Raw genomic sequence first — 7,500 nt, 5'->3', positions numbered from 1 at the left:
ATACAAATGAATTCCTGGAATTTCAATTTGCAGGCTCCAAAAGAGATCCTCACGGTCGAATCTGAGGTTACTCTTCTTTCTCGAGTTTTCTACCAAGTAATCGATTTTTAGTTTATACCTGTTCAAGATGAACATACGCAGTTCACGAGATAGCTGGCAGGTGTATGCTTCAATCGCTTGAGTTAGGGTCACCAAGATGTCAGATAGGCTTGGTAGACCCTTTGTAAAATACTTGTTCCGGAATTTGATGTTGTAATTAGTTCCAAGAGGCAATGCACATTCCCAGCTGAAAGGATTGCAGCTGACGTTGAATATAGGACAGCCACTATTGACGTCTCTCAGACTCCTCAACTTCTCTGATATAATTCATCTTGAAATTCTCTCTTTTGTTTATCAGTGGCACCATAAACTAAGCCCTTCTAGTTTTGTTAATTTTTTTAACCCGGTATCTTCTATTCAGTAAATGAAATGGTGACAATAGAACCCACTGGAAACTCGGAAAAATCGGAGCCCCAGATGGGATTCGAACCCACGACCCTCCGTGATCTAGATCACGGAGGGTCGTGGGTTCGAATCCCATCTGGGGCTCCGATTTTTCCGAGTTTCCAGTGGGTTCTATTGTCACCATTTCATTTACTGTGTATTTCATTCTCGTATCTTCTATTCATTCATATAATACACGTCAATCACGGATTGATAATTTGTTTGTTACATCTGTTCATACCACTCAATACGGTATTCGTTCTCTCAGTTACACTGGTCCAAAACTTTGGAATTCTTTATCCATTGATGTTAAGAAAATCAAGCTGTTTTCCAATTTTCGTTAATATATCAAAAATTCTGTGATTGGTGGTTATAATACCGTTATTGATTCCTAATGTTTTACGATTATGTAATCTTTAACTGTTATTTAATTAATAAAGTAATACTTTTTATCTAAAACAATTATTTTGCATCTCTTTTCCTTGACTCATTTATTTCTTGGTTTGGGTCACCTACTCGGTTAGTTCAATGAACGAACCTACAATTGTAAAATTTCTTTTTCTTCGCGATCCCTTGGTTTTATATTTTAAACACAAATTTGTATTAATTATTATTTCTGTCTGAGTATAAATAAAAATTGACTTGACTAGGACAAATTCAAGAATGGAAAGTAGCAGATTTGGTGGGTCGAATGAAATAACATTTTTTTAAAACATTCTTTCCTTCAGATCTGCCCAACCCAAAACATCCCGCTGATATACAGGAAAGTTTGCAAAAGCAGTTTTTTCGTGTTTCGGGGAGAAAACACGTTCCCAGTATATATTGTGTTGAATGAAATTAAACGTGGTTGTCGTGATGTTTTGGAGCCATCGAACTACAGGAAGAGGTCCTTAGGTGAATAAATTACACTGATTACCGTCTGAATCCTAAAACTCGGATATCCGACGATGCATCGGAAACAATTTGAAATATTTGGGTTCCCGTGAATAAACGGATTTATGTCGAGCAAACTAGCTACGCGGACTACGCATTCAACTCGTACTCGTAAATTATTATTTGTGCGAGTTGTGAGTTGTGCCTCGACGGGAAGCTTCAGAGCCATTAGGGAACGAGTCAGCTATGAACGTTTTCTCAACTTCACTTTGATAATAACACCAACAATAAAGCCAACAGGCACATAGTTTTTACAGAGATCGCTATCTTTTTAACATTCGAAAACACCTGAATCACAAAGAGCGCCCGCTCAAGAATACGCCGCTGACCAAGATGAACGCTTTGTAAGTTGTGAGAACATCGCTTCTCGGTTCCAGACCTTTTTTCTATTCCCCCCTTGGCGTGGATGAACAGGTAAATGCAAAAGTTAAATTTAATACAGAAATCAGGAATACCCGGTACGATTTGTAAAAGAATGTTGTTGTTTTGTTTTCTCAAAAACGAAACGTATTTATTTTGAATTCAGGGTGAACTATTTACACAGTGAGTTAGAGTGACCAATCAAAACAGAGTTCGTAATTGGAAATCTAAACATCTACGAGATACAAAAACCACCTTGTGAACAAGTAAACCTGAAATATTGCAAATCATAATGCTGACAAACACAAAAGCGAAGGAAATGGATCATGCATAGGACGTTTTGAATATCTGAATGATTTTGAGTTAGATTAAAGCGATATATTGTTAAAAATTCCCAAGTTATCCCTTTTCGTGTTAAGTAGTAATACAAACAAGTCTTAGTAATAAATTGGATTAACGAGGAACCAGTGATTGTAAAGCTAGTAATTGCATGCCATGGTTCGTATGTACCACATGTAATCATGAGGAGATTCACTGCAACCGGAATTTGAAATGTTATGCAGGGGTAAGTATTTGAAGGTAAAGTAGGTATTTGTAGACTTTATTCTTCGATGTATTGTGCACATAAACAAGTATCTGTTGTTCTCTTTAAATGAGATTTTACTGACCTATCAGTAAAATACGGTTAATGGAACGTGACCGTACTAAAAGGGCTATTCATGTCGTGATAGTTATCTTCGCGTTCTTTGTAGTAGGCCGTTCAAGGTCATAAAATCAACGGTTTTGTTGTAAAAAAACGAGCACATAAAGACTTTGCTCCTAGATCTCGGAATATAACGTACACCTGCATTGGCCAAATCTGTTAAAGCCTCATTTATTACTGGGTTGACAAACCCAGTCGGAATCTGCGTTTCATTTTTTGGTTTTATTTTTACTGGGTTGCTAAACCCAGTCGGAATCTGCGTTGCATTTCGTCATTTTTTTTTCTTTTCCGTGTCGGTAAAAGTCTTGCCTGTCACTTCCCTGCTAAGTGGTGTCTTTGTGAATGGAGTCTTCTGTGCGTATTTTGTTACGTTTGAGGGGGCTGGGGTAATGCGTAGATTTCTCTGGTGCACCTGCAATGGCGTCGGAAGTCATTGTAACGCGCATGGCGTTTTAGTGCATCTTTAAACAAAATATACCCTCATGGAGCTCAAGAATGGAACGTCAAGACAGGCGGTGAAAAATAAAGATCTGGAATCTTAAAAGCGACGAGTAATGGACTTCGACAGCAATCTTTCGCCCGTCGAGCCGAAATCAAAGTGAGCTGTATTTCTCAATATTTCGCCAAGGTGGTGATATGTACAACACTGAAACCAAAAGCCGGAAATTTCTCGGGTAACTTATGGGCTCAACAAAGACAAAGAAGGAATCGAACACCTTAAGTGGATCTGTTATCTCTGTTGTCTGGCTATTTGACTGAATGTATTTATTTGCACTCAACTCTGCACAGTCTTCCGGTAACAGTTGGAATTTCACTACTTCTCGTTAACCTTCAATTGCGTCGAAAGTCGTTATAACGCGAATGACGTTTTAGTGGATCTTTAAACAAAATTTACCCTCATGGAGCTCAAGAATGGAACGTCAATTGGATGAGCAAGACAGGCGCTGAAAAATAAATATCTGGAATCTTTAAAGCGACGAGTCTTCGACAACAATTTCATTTTTCGCCGTTGGATATCAAGCGAGCTTTGTTTCTAATATTTTACTAACTTGGTATTATATACAACACTGACATCAAATGGCAATTCTTTTATGGATTTAACAAACATCAAAGAAATCGAATGCCTTGCATGCATCACAGTGTTTACTGAAGTCGCATCTAAGTTGTCTGGCAAGTAACATTTATTTTGTAATCAACTCTGCAAAGGTAAAAAAAAAATTGGAAATGTGACAGTGAAAAATTATTTGAATGAACGATTGTTGTCGCTTTTGTGCTTTGTTATTTACGGTCAAGGTTCTTTGGAAAAGGGTTTGATGCAAACTGTCAGAATTTTATTTAATTGCATATGCTTTGTGAATGTGTGTCTCGTTTGCACGCACGCAATTGAAATAGGAAGGGTCTTTTGCCTCTAATAGCAAACATGTTCTTTGTTTCAATAAATCTTTCGCTGGAAAAGATTTTTGTAAGATTTCCACGTTTTGTGAAAATTTGTCATGTTGTGTAATTTTCGAGCATAAAGATTTGCATACGTGTGTTGAAATATGATAAGGGAGGATTTTTGTGGTAGAGACAGCGCATAAGTCACGATAATAAACAGGCCTGTTGGAAGCGTGCTTGAGTTTCAACAAAATGAGCCCCGGCAAGAATTTGTGACGCTGATGAATAATGGTCAACCTCATGAGTTGGGCGATTGTGATCTTTGTGTTGAATTCGCACATTTCTTGTCAAACTTTATAACACTTGAAAGAAAAAGAAAACTAACAAAAACAAAACCCGGTGTTTTGCCATCATTTGACACAGATGCTTCACTGTTTCGCGAGTAAACATGCCGCGGCAACTTGATCACGGCGCCGCCTATTTCCCTTTCGTAAACGGTCGTTGCCATTTCTCAGAACAATCCTTGCCATTTGAAACGGTCGATGCCATTTTTTAGCTCTGAATTACACTCATTAGGTCTAAGAACTCAAAAGGTTGCGGTTACTGGGCTGGTCATATGAGTTAGGGTTCGGGTTAGAGACACATTTCAAAAAAACTGATTTTTCCGAAAAACGTACTGGCCTACAGATTTTGTTGAATTTTAAATATTTTGGAGATTATTTCTAACATTATCTGGTAACGCTGAATGAGAAGATTTCACCGTCCCGTTTCTTCAAAAAAGACAATATATATGTTGATTTTAACGCTCAAAGAAATTCCTAATATCGTTGCCATGGTAACGTTATTTTGGAGGAGTCTGCGATGGGTACTTAATACTCTGGCCAAATTTCGTCTTGATATGATTACCCTAACTGTATCTAAGGACGTAATATGTTTATTTGAGCCTCCTTAATTAGCAACGATGAAATGTAGTAAGTGAACAGAGGGGAAATAACTCCTGGCAAATATAAAAAGAAGCGAGAGAGAGGGTTGACTTGAAGGGTTAGTAAGGGAGATTGAGGATCCAAGTGACGGCAGCTTCTGCAGGTACCGGAGCACAAATTACGTAAAACAAAAGAAACAAAAGACAGAAAACAAAACTACTCCAAATAAAGACAAATCCCAAGCGACCAAAAACACGATGCTTTCCGGTACCTGCAGAAAGGAGGGGGGGGGGGGGGTATAGTCATAGGATTTAAATAGATTCCAATTAGTAGTAGAAGGTGGATAGTTCTCATTGATAAAAATGTCCGGTAGGTTATATAAACCTTGTACATGTTCGATCTGATCACAATAGCGCAGATATTTATATATAGCGCTTTCTTTGTCCGTGAGCGCATGTTCTTGTGTGCAGACAAGCAAAGTCCTGTTCGTTTTGCCGATGTACGAAGACTGCCAACCGGGGCAAATGAATTCATAGACAACATTTCATTGGCTTAATGGCGGCGTTTTGTCTTTAGTGCTTGTGAAGAAACATAATTTTGTGGTCTTCTCTTTTATTCGGATGTCTACATTCGAGTCGACGAGGCATCTACGAAGCTCACGTTTAAGCTTCTTAACAAGCTGTGTCGTTAGGTCGCCGACGAATGGGATGGTAAGCCAGATAGTTGAATGGTGGTTGTTGTGGGAAGTGTCGTTGGTGATATGATCTGGAGCCCTGTTCTGTGCATTCGTAGTAAAGTGATCAATTAATAAACTCGCAACACGTTTAGGAAATATACACGCAACGCAGTGTAATTGGCATATAGGTCTGCGCAGTCGATGCTAGCACGATAAATAATCGAATTTATAGTTGTATTGTTCTTTGCTTGGTGTTTGCTGAGGTATTGGAAGATGGAAGTGGCAGTGAGGGATGGGGGCAAGAAAGCTGAATTTCTGATGCATTATATTCTCAAGATTGGAGAAAAGGTCCTCGTGGCCTTTTTGATGAAGAAAATCATTTTCACTGCTGCAGCCTATGGATCAAAATCCAGAAGTGATGAGCCCTACAGTGATATTCCCATGAGGTCTTTAAGGGTTTCTCCTCCGAGAGAGGAACGTGAATCACTCTTGATTCAAATCTCTCCTGTCCTGAGCATCATCACTCAGCAGCAAAGTAAGCAGCGTTCTCTCGGAGAAAACAGGTGTTTTTTTTACTGTCAGCAAGTTTGAGGTGTTCTGCATAATAGTAGGGTTCAGATAGAGTTCTACTGCAGTCAACAGTTTTAGAACGAGGTTTGTAAATTCATTAATAGTTCATAAGGGTGACAGCTAACAGAAACGCACTAATCAGGTCACATGCATGTTTTGTAAAGAGTGATAAAGTTCAACTGTCTGAAAGTACGGGGAGGGTATGAAAGGGTAGCAGGGAAAAGCTGGGGTTGATGAATGAATTGATACAATAATTCAATGAATTATGTACAACCACATGTTCTTGTATGAACACATTGAACTTTGAAAGAAGGTGAATGAGTCAAATACAACACCGAACACATTTTACTTTATTGTTGCTTCGTTACTTCTCATTTAGCACTGCCTCTTGATTTTCCAGCCATCCAAAACTTTACCTTACATTTATTGAAAGCTGGACTCAGGACGTTACATCATATGACACTGAACTTTTCGTCCCTTCACACCTAATCCTTCTTTGCTTCCACGCAAACAAAGTGCAGTCCTTTGCAAACTATCTGAAATTGCTTCACTTCAGAGCGCCGAACAACTTTATCTTGAACTTAAAGTGCAATCGGGAATATTGAGGCTTGCTAAATCTTCATCGGATGTTTCATCATCTACAATACTTTGCCAATTATGATCTTCCGCAGTACACGTTTCTTCTTCCTTGAATTCCAAGGTTGAAAGAGATCAGTAAATCTATTGGTTGGGCAAAAGCATCACTAACAACTTTAACCTTAAAATCCCGGCAAGAGTTCCACTGAAAATGTGTATGTCAATTTAAGGAAATCATTGCCCGAAATGAAATAAATATTCAATAATTCCCAAGACAATACCTGATTTCTCTTGAGAGCACACGCCAATTAGTGGAGCGGTCAAACGTCAACTTTTAGAAGAATTGTGCACTTTTTGAAGAAAGCACCAAATTTGGCACAGAAGTAGCTTATGACGGTATTTCAAGATTTAGATATGGAGCCACGTTTGATTTTTGTTTTGATGTTCTTTATGTCTTACAAACACGAGTTGATATTATCTTCTTGTATTATCGTTTTGCATGAAATCGAGGCTACATTACTCTTTAGTGCATTTTGAGACAAAATTATTAAATTCTTTGACATACCTTGGAAAGGCAACATTTTTGTTACTCTGAAATGATGCTATTATTACAGCTGAAAGTCTCTATAGCAGAATTTTAAGCCACAGAAATCTTCACATACACAAAAAAAAAGTGCATTGTAAAAATGACTTTCTGCTTGTACAATATCACGCACAATCTTTCTTGCATCTAAATGCAGCCAAAGCAGGCGGACCGGACGGTATTCCTGATTGGATACTAAGGGAATATGCGAAATTTCTCGCCTATCCTATCTCAATCATTCTAAATGCCTACTTTACGGAACAGCAGCTACCGAGACTCTGGAAATTGGCAGACGTTACTCCATTACCCAAAACCA

Source organism: Montipora foliosa, unplaced genomic scaffold, assembly GCF_036669935.1.
Source record: "Montipora foliosa isolate CH-2021 unplaced genomic scaffold, ASM3666993v2 scaffold_400, whole genome shotgun sequence".
In the NCBI taxonomy this organism is placed as follows: domain Eukaryota; kingdom Metazoa; phylum Cnidaria; class Anthozoa; order Scleractinia; family Acroporidae; genus Montipora; species Montipora foliosa.
This window is presented reverse-complemented; position numbering follows the sequence as displayed.